Genomic DNA, 16068 nt, shown 5'->3' on the forward strand with positions numbered 1-16068 from the left:
CTATGGCATCCTGACCTGGATCAGAGACCTCCAAGATCATCCAGTCCAACCTAGCACCCAGCCCTAGCCAATCAACCAGATCATGGCACTAAGTGCCTCGGCCAGGCTTTTCTTGAACACCTTCAGCGACAGCAACTCCACCACCTCCCTGGGCAGCCCATTCCAAGGCCAATCACTCTCTCTGTGAGGAACTTCCTCCTAACATCCACCCTGAACCTCCCCTGGCACAACTTGAGACTGTGTTCCCTTCTGTTGCTGGTTGCCTGGGAGAAGAGACCAACCTCACCTGGCTGCAGCCTCCCTTCAGGTAGTTGTAGAGTATACTTCCAGCACTAAAATTTGGAACACTTTTATAAATGTCCAACCCTGAGCCTCCTCTTCTGCAGGCTGCACACCCCCAGCTCCCTCAGCCTCTCCTCACAGGGCTGTGCTCCAGGCCCCTCACCAGCTTTGTTGCCCTTCTCTGGACACGTTCCAATATCTCAACATCTCTCTTGAACTGAGGAGCCCAGAAGTGGGCACCGTACTCAAGGTGTGGCTGGAGCAGTGCTGAGCACAGGGGAAGCACAGTACATTTTGCTTCAGTACATTTCATCAGAAAAAAGAAATCCATGCATTGACTAAATTACCTTAAGTCTGGGAAATCTTACAGTTATTTTCACCCCCCCTTCCTTCCTTTTTCCCACCATGCAAATACCATGCAAATATGTTCACTACAGACCCCTGGCCTGAAAGCCAACACGTCCCTAAACCACAAAAAATGCTGGACACTGCAAAGTGATGTTGCAACAAGGGTGGAGTGCCACATAGTTTGTGCACTTAGCAGAAGCTAAGTGTGCAGATGAGTAACATCAACCAACGTTATGACATCTGAGCTACCATCGAGGCAAATGCTTGGGTTTCAATATAAGTGTGTGTGTGCCAGGCTGGGAGTTCCTACAGGAATGTAACAATGTTTTAAGTAGCTACAGATTTTGGAGAAGATAGGTGCTGGAGCGTGTCCAGAGAAGGGCCACGAGGGTGATCGGAGGGCTGGAGCACTTCTGCTGTGCCAATAGGCTTAGAGAGTTTGGGTTATCCAGTCTGGGGTTATCCAGTCTGGGGTTATCCAGTCTGGGGTTATTCAGATGACTTTATTGTGGCTCTGAGCAACCTGATCCAGAGTGAGGCAATCCCAAGCACAAATGCAGGCTGGGCAGTGAGTGGCTGGAGAGCAGCTCTGAGGAGAGGGACTTGGAGGTGTCAGTGAATGAGAAGCTCAACAGGAGCCAGCAGTGTGCACTTGCAGCCCAGAAAGCCAAGCAGAGCCTGGGCTGCAGCAGGAGAAGTGTGGCCAGCAGGGCCAGGGAGGTGATTCTCCCCCTCTGCTCTGCTGAGACCCCACCTGGAGTACTGTGTCCAGTTCTGGAGCCACTATTACAAGAGGGATGTGGAGATGCTGGAGTGTGTTCAGAGCAGGGCCAGGAGGATGCTCAGAGGGCTGCAGCAGCTCTGCTGTGAGCACAGACTGAAAGAGTTGGGGCTGTGCAGACTGGAGCAGAGGAGGCTCCCAAGTGACCTTCTTGTGACCTTCCAGGATCTGAAAGAGGCCTACAAAAAAGCTGGGGAGGGACTTTTTAGGCTCCTAGGGAGTGACAGGACTGGGGGGAATGGAGCAAAGCTGGAGGTGGGGAGATTCAGACTGGATGTGAGGAGGAAGTTGTTGAGCATGAGAGTGGTGAGAGGCTGGAATGGGTTGCCCAGGGAGGTGGTTGAGGCCCCATGGCTGGAGGTGTTTAAGGCCAGGCTGGATGAGGCTGTGTGCAGCCTGCTCTAGGTTAGTGTGTCCCTGGGCATGGCAGGGGGGTTGGAACTGGCTGATCCTTGTGGTTCCTTCCAACCCTGACTGATTCTGTGATTCTAATTCTGTGATTATTTTTGAACAACACTAAGGACAAACATTTCTGTTTTTCAGAACAGACCTTCTAAGAATTTACATAACTGTGGGAATTGTGTCACACTTTGGCATGCACTATTCGGATACATCTTAAAAAAAAACCCAAGAGGAGAAAAAAACCACTGAAATACTTTATCTTTTCCAAGCCCAGATATCTTTTGTTATGATATGGGGAGAGGCAGTAGTTTAACAGCTTGAAACACCAATCGTGATGAGAAAACACATGCTCTGAATCATAGAGCCATAGACTCATAGAATCAACCAGGTTGGAAGAGACTTCCAAGCTCATCCAGTCCAACCTAGCACCCAGCCCTGGTCAGTCAATCAGACCATGGCACCAAGTGCCTTATCCAGGCTTTGCTTGAACACCTCCAGGGATGGTGACTCCACCACCTCCCTGGGCAGCCCATTCCAATGCCAATCACTCTCTCTGGCAACAACTTCCTCCTAACATCCAGCCTATACTTTCCCTGGCACAGCTTGAGGCTGTGTCCCCTTGTTCTGTGGCTGGTTGCCTGGAAGAAGAGACCAACCCCACCTGGCTACAGCCTCCCTTCAGGTAGTTGCAGACAGCAATGAGCTCTGCCCTGAGCCTCCTCTGCTGCAGGCTGCACACCCCCAGCTCCCTCAGCCTCTCCTCACAGGGCTGTGCTCCAGGCCCCTCACCAGCTTTGTCATCCTTCTCTGGACACCTTCCAGCACCTCAACATCTCTCTTGAATCGAGGGGCCCTGTAGGCCTGCTTCATTTTATCTCAATCCAAAAGCTATTGAATTCAGTGGAAAACCACTCCCTGACTTCAATGGGGAGCAGATGGATCTTACAAACAATATGTAATTGAACAGGGTAACAACTCAGTTTGTACTTCATGTTATAAATCTCACTTCTGTAGGACTTACAGCTCTGTCTCAATAGTAGTGAACTGGAGTAAGGAAGGAAGGTGCAACCTAGAACCTTTGGCTGGGGAAGGTCTTGGGTTCTTAACTTTCATCACAGAAGTAACTGTTTGTACATTGAGTCTTGTGCTCACTCCTTGCAGGTATGACCACAGAGGCAGAGCTCAAGGCACAAAGTCATGCTATAGTAGGTGGTTGCAAACAAGGTTAGAAAGTAGAAACCTGAAATCCCAATAAAAATACTGGCTATGCCTTTAAGAGGAAAAAAAATATATCACCTTTGGGTAAGGCTACCAGGGTACACTTTTGGGATGGTGTTCTGAGACTGGGGTAGCTTGCTGGCCTTTGACCTGAATCACAAAGGAAATTAACAAGGAAACTAATCTGGATTAGTTCCTCTTCTCCACTAGGCTGTTGCAGAGCACCAGTACAATTGGCACTGTCACTCACTCCTGCTGCTTCTCCTCCTGCTCCCACCAGGTTATCCTTTGTATCAGCCTAGCTGGTATTTGCTTCCATGGCAGGGAAAGGTTGGGGTTAGTTTTGTGATTCATCAGCTTTCTCACTGGGGGCATTTTTTCCCCTCCCCACAGTCTTCAGGGAGTCTGCAAAACTGATGCCCCACCAAGACTTCTTCACCTTGGGAGGTGCTGTAATGGAATTTTTATGAGCCATCTAGCACAACCCTCAGCTAAACTCGCCTCGGGTACAGAAAGAGAGAGAATGAAGAGATGCCCAGAGTTCACTGACAAGCAGCAGGGACAATAGGCTGTCAGTAGGATGTAATTTACCCCAGTAAAACACAAGAGTCATCAATCCAGCGTATATCTGGGGAGCTGCTGGACATCACACAAAAAATTCCCAGGTCCTGCCCTGCCTAGCAAGTCTGTAGTAAAGCCTGATAAAGTACAAAGCCTAAACTCTTGAAGAATAAGTGTTTATGGATAATTACATTTTAAATGCATGTCCAACTACCACCCATGGAGAAATTAACAGATACAGTGCAGAGTGTGGCAGTGTTTCTCCTGTGGAATACGCAGGAATACTTTCTGGACATGAAATGCAGTGAGAGGACTGTGCTAGAACAAAGCCCTGTTCAGATAGCTTCATAGAAAACAGGAGGGCTAGCTACACACTAGAGAAGGCTGCCTGTTGAATCAGTTCTCAGACAGCACAGATGTTGTGTCCTGGATGCCCAGAAATTTCAGGCAAACATGGGATGATATATTGCAGAGCCACACATTACTGTGGTGATGCAGCAGTCAGAGAGCTCGCAAGTACGACCTCAAACAGAAGAAAGTCCTTAGCAGAAGTAGAGGAAATTTTAACCAGGATGTTGGCATTTATTTCCATATTCCTTAAATGAAAGTGACACACAAATAGCAGAGATGTGCAGAAATGATCTTAGTGCAACAGCCATTCCCCACAGACAGGACCTCTCCCAGAGCAGAGCAATTAAGAGCAAGCACTGGCCTCTTTCCTGGTGTGGAGCATCTCGTAACAGAGATGTTCCACTCCTTTAACCAGCTTTGTGGCTCTGCACTAGGCTCTCTCAAGCAGTTCTATGTCCCAAACTCATGGCCACGCTACTCCAGTCGTAGCCCACTTCTAAAGCCTCAAAAAGAGATGACAATTAACCCCAAGTATTTGTGTGCCAGCTTCTCACCAGAGAAAATCACCTTTTTATGCTGTGCCAGACTAAACATTTCTGTTCCTTTTGTGTGGATCTGTGTGCATTTCTTCATCAAGTCCCAAGACCAGAGAAGAACACACAAGTACTAAGCTAGAAAAAAAGAAGGGAACTAGAATAGATTGTGCTCTATTTTGGCAGCTAGCAATAACTTGCTCTCTAGTGCTCCTAATTTCATGGGACTTTCTAGAAGGAAAAAAAACAAGCAAGGACAAGAGGAGTGAAATTTGGCTTTGTAGCCAATGGTAAGATTAAGAAAAGATAATTAATATTATGGAATAGTCTCAAACAGTAATTTAATTTCCAAGTTAGCAAACAGAGTAACAGGCAGTGGGTGGGTTTTGAGAGAGCTTTGTTCACAGTCTAACTTAGCAGTGCTTCTCATTAGCTCATGATGAACAGCAAAAAAGAAGGGGAGAAACACAGATGTCAGGTTTTGTTCCATTAACATCTATTTTTAAGGCTAAGGACTGCAGTTCAGACACAGAAACCTGAGGACAGAATACTTAAATGTATGGAGCTAGTATTTGGGTGTCACTGGAATGTATATTCTGAGTGGCAACCTTTTCTCTCACAGGGCTTTGAAAATAAGGGCCCCAAAACAAACCCCATGGTAATTATATTTTGCTTATCCATGCTGAGTAAAACATGGCTGAGCTTTGTGGAGTGCAGGCTGAGGTGTGGAGGAGCCCAGGGGTGATCTTATTACTGTCTACAACTACCTGAAGGGAGGCTGAAGCCAGGTGGGGGTTGGTCTCTTCTCCCAGGTAACCAGCAATAGAACAAGGGGACACAGTCTCAAGTTGTGCCAGGGTAGGTATAGGCTGGATATTAGGAAGAAGTTCTTCATAGAGAGAGTGATTGGCATTGGAATGGGCTGCCCAGGGAGGTGGTGGAGGCACCGTCCCTGGGGATCTTCAAGAGAAGACTGGAGGAGGCACTTAGTGCCATGGTCTGGTTGATTGGCTAGGGCTGGGTGCTAGGTTGGACTGGATGATCTTGGAGGTCTCTTCCAACCTGGTTGATTCTATGAGCTGGTCCTTCCCAGAACATGCATCCTGACAGTTGGCACTGGCAACAGCCAAGCTTTGATGAAAGCTAAGGGATTGCTGCTGTGCTTGTGATGAGATTTGGCTGAAAGTAGTTACAGGCCAGCTCATTACAGGCAATTAATGTGTCTTGTGCAACGTGTGATGACTGTTTGAGAGAAGGCCAGAAGGAAGGACTTAATGCTTTTACATGAAGAAGGACAATGCCTATCAACTCACATGGCACAATCTTGTCTGCACAGAACGTGTGAAGCTGTAATTAGAGATTTAAGCTCTGCTGTATCTTCTGAGAACTGTTAGGAGCTGCATGTCTGAAGCAGTAAAAATGTGCTAGAAGGTTGAACCAATTTATAGGTCCTTGTACCTCCCTGAAGATTCCTTTTAGCAAAGGGATAATAAAGCCACAAAGCATAACCTACTTCATAGAATTAACCAGGTTGGAAGAGACTTCCAAGCTCATCCAGTCCAACCTAGCACCCAGCCCTAGGACTAAGTGCCCCCTCCAGGCTTTTCTTGAGCACCTCCATCTTAAGTTAAAAATGTGGGGTGTTTGCTTTGAGTATCCACATTGATGTATACTTGGTTGTGCCACTGTCAGTACTATTAATTTGTAGGCACTAATTGTGATTAAGCAGACAATTTGGTACCCAGTACCAAAAGGACAGCTTCCCAGAGCTGACTGCACCACAACTGTTAAATGTGACACTGGGTGTTTGTTTCAGGTGTCTTGGAGCTGAATCACAGGCCAGACTGAAAAGAGATCAGCCTACTTTGGAGACTCTCAGATACCCATCCTTGAAATACTCAAAATAACCACAATGGAGTAGGACAGAAGTAACTATTCTGGTGCTTCATTTAAAGAGGTTTGAGCTAATTTGGCAAAATTCCACATGTCACAGCTCTCATAGGATTTTGTGGCACAGAAGAGTCTTGTTTGGAAAAAGGAATCCTTGTGCAGCATGACCATTCCTCTGGAGAACAAATCTTTACATAGCAAGTCCTGTTGAAACAAAAAATATATATACATTTGATTAGGACACAAGCACAAGTGAGGAAAGGCAAGGAGAAAAGAAGGGAAAACCCAAGTTCACAGAGAGCCAACTGAATTTTGTTTAGTGTTTTGGCACTCACTAACTACAACTATTAAGCAGATCATAGTCTAAACTTTGCTTCACCCACATAAAAGGTGAACTCTCTAATACTTTCTATCACAAAATTTTAGTTTCAATTGTGCACCCCCTTTCCCAAATTTGAATAAGAGGGGTTTGGATCGTTCATCCTAATTATCTGTCTCAGACTGCAATGCTTTGGCAAATTCCAGCCATTTCAAAGGAAGAGGCTTAGGAAACAATGCTAAAAACCCCCAAACAAAATAAAAACCTAAACTAAATGACAGCTTGGGGTCAGCTTATTTTATAGGTAGTCTCTAGTGCTTTGGGAGGGTTTCACCTGGTGCTGAATAAAGCTGGTTTTAACTTAGTTGCAAGGTGGAGTTTTACTCACTCTGATGTAAAAGAGTACCAATGAAAGTTGAGTTTTACTCTGGTTTCCTTGCTTGAGGTTCTCCAGCATCTCCTCCACGCTGCTTTGATGCTTCTCAAGACGTTCTGCAGATTTCTTCCTGCTCTTTGTACAGTTTTGCAAGCAAGCAGCAGCTAATCAGAGAGGAGCTCAGCCTAAGTAAGCACCTGTGGGTGATGTTAGAGTGATCATCACGCACCTAGCCTGTCTAACCGGGGGGCCAGCAGGCCCCCCGGCCTTTGAATCCCCTCCACCAGTCACCCAGTGCACACCATAGCAAATGGGGACTCACCAGTGACGATCCAAGGAGGATCCCTTTGCCCAGTTGGGCAAGCTTGAAGATTCTGCTTCCCCTAGGGCAGATTATAAGGGGGAGTGGGCAGGGAGGGCACAGTGGTCACACCTGGGGTGGGAGGAGACTCCAACAGGACCCAGGTGCTCCTTGTACAAGCTCAGGAATTCAGATGAAGCAGCTGGTAGGAGTCTAGCTACAAAAAGTGGCCCCTTTGTCATGATTAAAGAAACAGTAAGGTTCCAAGCAAGCAGCAGCCAAGACTGGTGCTTTGCATGCCCCAGACAGCCCTGCACAGAGCAGTGGGCTTTGGGAAACGTCAGAATGAGAGTCTTTGTGATACCTTCAGCCAGTTCCCAGGGTGTGTCAGTGTTAAGGGTTAAACCCTCCTGGGAGGTGATCTAGAACCTGACCCCAGGTGCCTGAGGCCCCTTCAGGTAGGTGTGGTCTGGAACTTGAAGCCCTCTTAGAAGCAGATGAACTTCATCTTTCACTCTTTCTAGCTACTTTGTCTGAAGAGCAATGCCCTTGCTGCTCAGGCTGAGCCATGTGGCCAAACAACCAAGTGGTTATCCAGCTACCTCCTGAATCTACAGCCATCCACTTTGGTATATATCTTATCATCCTATGAGTAGGTACATGAGCAAGTCTGGCAACAGAAAAGTGTCATTTGTGCTGCCATAGAATCACAGAAAGTCAGGGGCTGGAAGGGACTTTACAAGCTCACCCAGTCCAACCCCACTGCCAGAGCAAGATCACCCTCACCAGATCACACAGGAATGCATTCAGGCAAGTTTTGAGTATCTCCAGAGAGGAAGACTCCACAACCCTCCTGGGCAGGCTGTTCCAGTGCTCTGTCACCCTCACAGGGAAAAAAACTCCTCCTCATGTTTGAATGAATCTTCCTATGCTCCCCTACATAGTCCTGCAGGCAGCTGTGCTGTCCCTTCTCCATCCACAGCATGGCAACGACTCTCTGAGAGCTTATGGCAGCAAGTTCCACAGACCAAATAAGGTTTTTTGGATGGAAGAAGAAATATAGATTTAGAAAGGGAAAGGAAGGTCACAGTGGCTCCCAAGGCATCTGTGCTACCATGGTGAACTAGGATGTGTCAACCACGAGGAAGGAAGAAAGAAGTGTGAAGGTTATTGAGACTGATAAGTTTATCTTGGCCCCGTGCAAATTCACTCAGGGTCAGACTCCTTTGTTGACTCAGTGACAATCACACAATAGCTGTGGGATGTGGTTGGGCTGGACTTTTCCTGGATTACCTATGGAATTCCATCAGAGCAAAATTCACAGGGAACTTGAGTCACCTTTGCCATTGCTATGATCTAGCAGCAAGATAATACCACCCAACTGAAGCAAAGCACATAGCAGTCACACAGAAGTAAGTGCATAGATACCTCAGTGGCTCAGCTGGCAAAGACAGAACACACAGCTGGGGTTTGAAATCCTCTCCAAGCAAAATGGAATCTTCCCATCCAAAGTCACTTTAGCAAACTGAACCATGCTTTGGCAGTGGAGGGATTTCCCATTGGAATGGGCTGCCCAGGGAGGTGGTGGAGGCACCGTCCCTGGGGGTCTTCAAGAAAAGCCTGGATGAGGCACTTAGTGCCATGGTCTGGTTGATTGGCTAGGGCTGGGTGCTAGGTTGGAACTAGATGATCTTGGAGGTCATCTGTGATTCTGTGATTCTATTCTATGACAAAGCAACAGGACAGCAGGTGAGGGAGATGGTTTGTTTTCTCCCCCTCTACTCTGCTTTGGTGAGACCCCATCTGCAATCCTGTGTCCAGCTCTGGAGCCCTCAGCACAGGAGAGAAATGAACCTGCGACAGTGGGTCCTGAGGAGCATTACAAAAGTGATCAGAAGGGTGGAACACCTCCCTTGTGAAGAAAGGATGAGAGTCAGGGTTATTTGGCCTGGGGAAGATAAGGCTCTGGGGAGACCTTAGAGTGGCTTTTCAGTGATTAAAGGGGAGCTGCAAGAAAGATAAAACAAAATATTTTAGCAGGGCTAGTAGTGGTAGGACAAATGGCATTGGCTGTCATCTAAAAGAGAGGAGATTTAGACCAGATATAAGAAAGACATTTTTTACAAGGGGGGTTGTGAAACACTGGCACAGATTGCCCAGGTGAAGGGGCAGGAGCCCCATCCCTGCAAACATTCGAGGTCATGTTAGAGTGGGCTCTGATCTGGTTAAATATGTCTCTGGTGAATTTAGGGTGGTTGGACTAGATGGTCTTCACAGGTCATTTCCAACCCACCCTGTTCTGTGATTCCAGGACTCTGTTACAATGTGCCAGCATTCAACCAGTCAACCAAGTAAAGTTTTTAACAGCAAAGCTTGTACCTCTGTTCCTGTAGAGCTCCTGCATGTGTGCACAAAGGCAAGAAAGACACTTTAAAATTCCAGGGCATGTGCCAGGTTATTGCATTGTCCTTTTGGCCTTCTCTTGGTTTGACATTTTTTGTGTGTGGAAATGGATTTTTTTACAGTGAGAAGGACAGTGTGTGTGTGTGTGTGTGTGTGTGTGTGTGTGCACCAAATGGAAGGAAAAAAGAAGTTTGGTAGTTAATGAGTTTTGCTAACAGCTCATTGATTTTTCCCAGAGCCCTGTTTCACACAAAATCTGTGCCCATTGGCTATTTTTGAGAGCTGGCATAGAAGGGAAGGTCATTGCTGATCATTATTGATTTTGCTAGAGGAAGAAGGAAATGAAGTTTCCAGTTCTGGAGACCAGTTCTGATGTCCAGTTCTGGAACCCCTATTACAAGAGGGATGTGGAGATGCTGGAATGTATCCAGAGATGGGCCACTGGAATAATCAGAGGGCTGCAGCAGCTCTGCTATGAGGACAGACTGAAAGAGTTGGAGCTGTGAAGTCTGGAGAAGAGGAGGCTCCCAGGTGACCTTCTTGTGACCTTCCACGACCTGAAGTGGGCTACAAAAGAGCTGGGGAGGGACTTTTGAGGCTCTCAGGTAGTGACAGGACTGGGGGGAATGGAGCAAAGCTGGAGGTGGGGAGATTCAGACTGGATGTGAGGAGGAAGTTGTTGAGCATGAGAGTGGTGAGAGGCTGGAATGGGTTGCCCAGGGAGGTGGTTGAGGCCCCATGGCTGGAGGTGTTTAAGGCCAGGCTGGATGAGGCTCTGACCAGCCTGATCTAGGCCAATCTGTAAGGGAGTTTGGAACTAGATGATCCTTGTGGTCCCTTCCAACCCTGACTGATTCTAAGTGTCTTCCCTAACTTACAGTTCACTGTTTTTAATGTCATTAATTTAAACTCTCAATGAAAGAATTTTCTCTCTTTCAGCAGTGCATTTGAAGCTTATTAAATGTTTAGGTTTAAGTATTTTATCTTCAGGGTTTTTTTTGTATATGTTATGTCTTTTTCTTCAGTAGATAGAAGTCTTTGAGGCTTCTATCAACTGTTTTGGTGTTAAACTCTACTTTCTTGTTGAATCATTTCATATGTTGGAAGGAATTTCTAAAGTACACATTTTACTTAGTGGCATGTAATTATAGTCTTAAGTTTAAACTGGTCCTTTTCTTTTAATAATGTGGTGTACATGGTTGTGGCTACTGCTGGTTTGACTGCAAAAACAATGGAAAAGTCATGAGGGATCTATTATCCCAAGTATGTTTTGGAAGGCTTAATTAGAGGTAAGCTTTAAAGAAGAGCAACACAAATCCCAAACTTCATGCAATCTTAACTCTACAGGGAAAAATCTAGATTTTGACCACTGAGCCCAAATCCTGACCTTTATTTACACTATCTGTGACACACAGAGGTTCACTGACATCCCAGCATTCTGCCACAAGCAGGACCAGAGGAAGGACCAGAGCAGCTTCCTACAGTCACCATCGATGGGAATGCTGCAGGAGGTGGTGCAGTTCCCTTCTCACCGTGCCAGATTTTTTCTCACTGACAGTGAGCACAAGGTTGAGGCCAGGCTTGGGTTGCACAGTCTGAGGCTACCCCACTTCTGAAGGAAAAAAACCCAAACCCAAAGATGCACTGAATTGCCTTTGTGGGTATCCCTCAGCAAACAAAGTTTGTTACCTGTAGTACCACTGAACTAATCCCCCCCCCACACACACCCTAGGGAGTATTTCACTCTCTATATTCCAATTCATCATTCTCACTCATTCTGTCCTGAATGCTGCTAAGTACCTGCTGAGGACAGGGGACACACATGTAGAGCATAGGGAGAAAAGAGAGGAATGAAGTCTCAATCTGGGCTTCTCTTCGACTGGAGGTTTTTCTCCTGGAGGAGGCTACACTGCTGGCAGGAGCCAGATGGAGTGCATGGATGCTGCTAAGTACCTGCTGAGGACAGTGGACACACATGTAGAGCACAGGGAGAAAAGAGAGGAGTGAAGTCTCAATCTGGGCTTCTCTTCGACTGGAGGTTTTTCTCCTGGAGGAGGCTACGCTGCTGGCAGGAGCCAGATGCAGTGCATACCTTGGCCTCAGCCATAACCACAAGGAGACAAGCGGGGAAGACAAGCTGCGCAGCTGCCAGGACCGCTCAGCGCTGAGCTGCGCTTCTGTCCCGCTGCAGTCCGCGGGGGTTAAGCGCTTTACCAGGCAGCCTCGGAGCAGAGGCAGGGAGCTGCCCCGGTAGGAAGTGCGCTGCCCGCCCCGGCACACACCGAGCTCGCTGCGCGCCGGCAGCGCCGGGCGAAGAGTTCGCTGATGTCGTTTCCTTGACGGTGAAACTCATCGGCACAGAGCAGCCTGTGCTCTGACACATCCAGAAGGTGATGACCAATTGTTAACAATCCTGTGAGCGACTTCTCCCGGCGGTTCTCAGAAAGAGCAGCGCTGCGGCGGCGGAAAGGCACAGGATGTTACGGGCTCCGTCCGTGGCCTCGGCGATGTGGGAAGCAGAGAGGGCTCTGTTTTCGGAGGATGCACGACTGTAAACAGGAAGCTTAGCAGGGCACAGCTGAGTCCTTGGGCTCTGTAAGGGAACCGCAGGAGAAATCTGCTGAAACAGGTAGCTGCAGCCAGCATGGGAGGGTTGAGGCACACAGAGCACACTCGGATTTCCTGAGAGCACACCACTCATCCCTGTCACTGCTTACACACTGTTGTGCTTTTAAACCCCCGGGGAAAACAAAACAAAAAACCAAGGGAGATGTTCTGATATTCAGGATATTTTGGAAGCACTCTAATGGGAAATGCAAGCTCCCTGAAGACATTCTGCTTAGGAAAGACCCTAACTTAGCAGTCCCTTGCTAATCCAATATCATGCAGGACTACTGCCAGCATTTCGTTGAGCTGATTTATTATTAGTTGAGTTAATTACAGACCAAACAATTTCAGCCAATCCCCCACAGAAAAGAATTTAACCAGGTGCAGGAAAACTGCACAGAGAAGGCGAAGAAATGGAGTCCCTAGAGCCCAGCACTGAACTCCTAGCAGCCAAAAAAGCCCCAGCAAAACAAACCCAAGCCACTTGCCAAAAGAACCTTTCGTTTTGGCTGCGCAGGGAAGAACAGAGAGTGAGCTTGCACAGGGCAGACTCAGCCTTCTCAGCTCTGCTCCTCCCTCTTCCCCCCGAATCATGTTGCAAAACCCATTCCCCAAATTATTCCGGTTCTGCTGGCAGTAAGATGTGTGAGTTTAATCGTTTAACAGCGGCTCAAGGGAGCAGAGGAGTGCTCCAGCACGTAGGCTATTGTCTTTCGTGTTTTGGGCACTGGCTGTTGCCAAATGACCACTGAACACAACGGCGCCTCTGACAACAATGCTTGTGCCACAGCATTAATGAGCAGAGAAAAACACATCCACTTGGGAGGTGGCATTTTGGTATGGTTTGCCACAAGGATGGTGCACATGGACAATCCTCTAAGACTTAGCTAGCAGAAACCAGAAAACTGGGAAGCCAAGGTCTTATCATTTCAAAGGGATGTTAGATCTTTAAGAAAAGCAGAGAAAAGGTAGAAAGATGAAAATCTTTCACACACAGCTGACCACTTCTTACCGTGTTTTCAGGTGAAGATGGTCCTGAACACTCATAAGTTAGAGCAAGATAAGTGGCTAGTGACAGGACAAAGGGCACAAACTAGAACACAGAAGGTTTCACACCTGGATGTGTTCCTGTGCAGCCTGCCCTAGGTGATCCTGCTTTGGCAGGAGGGTTGGACTAGATGATCTCTAGAACTCCTAGAATTCTGTGATTCTGTGAATTTAAGGAAAACTTTCTTTAATTTGGGGGTGACAGAGCACTGGAACAGGCTGCCCAGAGAGGTTGAAAACTTCCTTTCCTGGAGACTTGCAAAACCTGGCTGAAACAGTCCTGTGCAACCTAACCTAGGAGAAGCTGTGTTAGGAGAAGCTGTGTTAGTAGGGAGGTCGAATTAGATGATCTCCAGAGGCCACTCCCAACCCCCACCATTGTATGATTCTCTGCAGAAATGATCTCTTCTTCCACCTACTGTTCTGGTAATGCTGTCTCCCATGAAGCTTCCAGAGAAGAATGGGCAGAGGCTGGCACACAGAGCTGTTGCTGCTAGTCAGATTTTGTAGGCTTATTGTCCTGCAGTAAGACACTTGAGAAATAACTCAGCAATCTTATTTCCCCCTTGTCACAAATGAAAAGAATACATTATTTGAGAGGGGAAAACAGCAACCAAATTGCAAGGTCACATTTTTTTATGCAAGCTAGTTATCCACTGTGATTTATAAGTGTCTCACAATAGATTTGGAGTTGGGAAACAAGAAGGCAGAGAAGGGGAGAGGAAAACCATCTTTTCAATTGAGAATAAAGATTAGTAATACCCAGCTTGCTTTAAGAGAAGCTGAGAAACACAATGGCTTCTTCAGGCAAGAAGTACTTTGCTAAAGCAGAAATGCTCATGAGTAGTTTGGCCAGCTCTGTCTCCTGAGAATTACCAGACTGCTTGACAGACAGAGGTATTCCTTAGATTCTTTTGGAAGTAAAACCTCCAAAAGGTTAGTCACAAAAAGGGCCAGGAGCATGAGTGAAGTACTGGAACACTGGCAGCACCACCCAGTGAATATTAACCCAGGATCCCTGCTTCAGACTTAGCACATATCCACTCACCTTCATGCTAACTCTTCTGGTGTATTCTCCACATCAGCATTTAGTTGGATTAGGCTCTCCCACTACCTCATTGTGTACAGATGGAAGAAGAAAGCAGGGGTTTTTTTGTCTACCAAAGAAGCCTATAAATCTCCCTTGTCTCCGTGGCTTCAAACACCTGGCTCTGCTTACTAATCCTAAACCAGCCCAATGCTGCCTCTGCCTTATTCTCTCTTAAACTATAAAATTTCCTACTTTATCTCTCACTCCTCTCCCATAGCTACTCCTTAATGCATACCAGGTGTCTACTGACAGCTGAGGTTGACTCTTCCTATCACAGATATTAACTCATTCCTTGCTTTGCTTGACATTAACATTCCATGTTTTGGATATGTCATCCCATGAAGAGAACTTAAACTGGGTGAAGGAACTGGGAAGAGTCTTATGACTCCACAAACAAGATGTTACCATCCTTTTTCTTTCTGGAACCAGAGAATGGTTTGGGTTGGAAAAGGCCTCCAAGATCATTGAGTCCAACCATCAGCCCAGCACCACCATGGTCCCGAGTGCCATGGGCACTGTCTCTGCTTCTTAGGGAGTTCTGCAGTACCAGAATGGGGAGACTCTGGCACAGGCTGTGGTTGCCTGCTGCCTGGGGGTGGGGCTGGATGAGGCCTTGGGCAGCTGAGTCTAGCTGAGAGGTGTCCCTGGGCATGGTGGAGTAGATGAGCTCTGAGGTCCCTTTTAAGCTTAGCTGTGCCAGGATGCCATGAAAGAGAAAGAAGTAATGCAGAGCTGTGGACAGGAATGGATTCAAAGGCATGCACCCTGCTCTCTGTTGTGTCACTGAACTGTGTACAACCCCTGTACAAGCCACTAGGCAGGAACAGAATAGATTTTCAGATATTTCCTGCTGGCCAAGAGTTTCACAGGAAAAGCAGAGCAATAAAGGCTGAAGAACTTTTTGCTATTGTACTTCTCATTAATTGTTGTAGCATTCCAGGAGCTCTTTGCTACCTAGACCTGTGCTCCTGCTTTAGGAAACCTGTAACTCGAGAGACAGAACAAAACCTCCACAGGGGAACAGAATGAGGGTGCTGGGACTAGTTGATTCTTTATATTGCTCACTTAAAAGAGCTAAGACTTCAACTCAGGAACCTTGATTTGTGACTCTTAGAAATCTGCCTGCTGTTTTCTGTTATTGTTGACACCGATGTGGACATGAAGGATGCCTCACCAAAGGGGATGCAAGGCATACTCTGTTCTTTGCTTTTTTAGTCTACTTAGCTGCTTAGTCTGTGGATAAAAAAAGGGGAAAATGTAATAAACTAAACCACTTATAGAATTATATAATTGCTTGTTAAAAACTTCAATAGTGCAGTATCCTTAAATTTATTTGTAGGTACCAAACCTTGTTAGTAAACCTTTCTGGACTCCAGACTTAACAGGTACTTGTAAACAATCAACTGCTGAAATCCTCAATCTCAGCTTCCTTTTCCTCATGACCGAGTCAAATTCCTTTTTCAATTGTGATCTGCAGCTGAAATACCCAGGATGCAGCAGATTTCAGTCACACCTGGATGGATCAAATCACGAGTCTATGGCATCCTTTTCCTGCTGTG

At 46.8% G+C, this 16068-nt stretch overlaps 1 long non-coding RNA gene across 1 annotated transcript; it reads right to left on the reverse strand.

Moving 5' to 3' along the window:
* Window positions 1–6401: 6401 nt before the first annotated feature.
* Window positions 6402–7472, reverse strand: LOC135189622 (uncharacterized). Its single transcript, XR_010308172.1, has 3 exons — window positions 7384–7472; window positions 7074–7258; window positions 6402–6570 (listed from the first exon to the last, which is right to left on the reverse strand). It is a non-coding gene; the product is annotated as an uncharacterized LOC135189622 (long non-coding RNA).
* Window positions 7473–16068: the final 8596 nt, after the last annotated feature.

The sequence above is a fragment of the Pogoniulus pusillus genome, chromosome 33 (assembly GCF_015220805.1).
Source record: "Pogoniulus pusillus isolate bPogPus1 chromosome 33, bPogPus1.pri, whole genome shotgun sequence".
NCBI lineage: Eukaryota > Metazoa > Chordata > Aves > Piciformes > Lybiidae > Pogoniulus > Pogoniulus pusillus.